Raw genomic sequence first — 552 nt, 5'->3', positions numbered from 1 at the left:
GCTGTGTGGGGGGAGTTGTGTGTGCTGTGTGTGCTGTGTGTGCTGTGTGTGCTGTGTGTGCTGTGTGTGCTGTGTGAGCTGTGCTGTGTGAGCTGTGTGTGCTGTGTGTGCTGTGTGTGCTGTGCTGTGTGTGCTGTGTGTGCTGTGTGTGCTGTGTGTGCTGTGTGTGCTGTGTGTGCTGTGTGTGCTGTGTGTGCTGTGTGTGCTGTGTGTGCTGTGTGTGCTGTGTGTGCTGTGTGTGCTGTGTGTGCTGTGTGTGCTGTGTGTGCTGTGTGTGCTGTGTGTGCTGTGTGTGCTGTGTGTGCTGTGTGTGCTGTGTGTGCTGTGTGTGCTGTGTGTGCTGTGTGTGCTGTGTGTGCTGTGTGTGCTGTGTGTGCTGTGTGTGCTGTGTGTGCTGTGTGTGCTGTGTGTGCTGTGTGTGCTGTGTGTGCTGTGTGAGCTGTGCTGTGCTCTGTTTTGCTGGCAGACGGCAGATCCCGTATCGCTGATGGCGCTCCATAGCCTGCGTTGTCCTTTCCTGCGCTGTCAGCGCGGAGCATGCCCGCTTCGATT

Source organism: Corvus brachyrhynchos, unplaced genomic scaffold (assembly GCF_000691975.1).
Source record: "Corvus brachyrhynchos isolate BGI_N302 unplaced genomic scaffold, ASM69197v1 scaffold22, whole genome shotgun sequence".
Lineage (NCBI taxonomy): Eukaryota > Metazoa > Chordata > Aves > Passeriformes > Corvidae > Corvus > Corvus brachyrhynchos.
The sequence above is the reverse complement of the archived record's forward strand: the minus strand, read 5'-3'. Positions refer to the sequence as shown.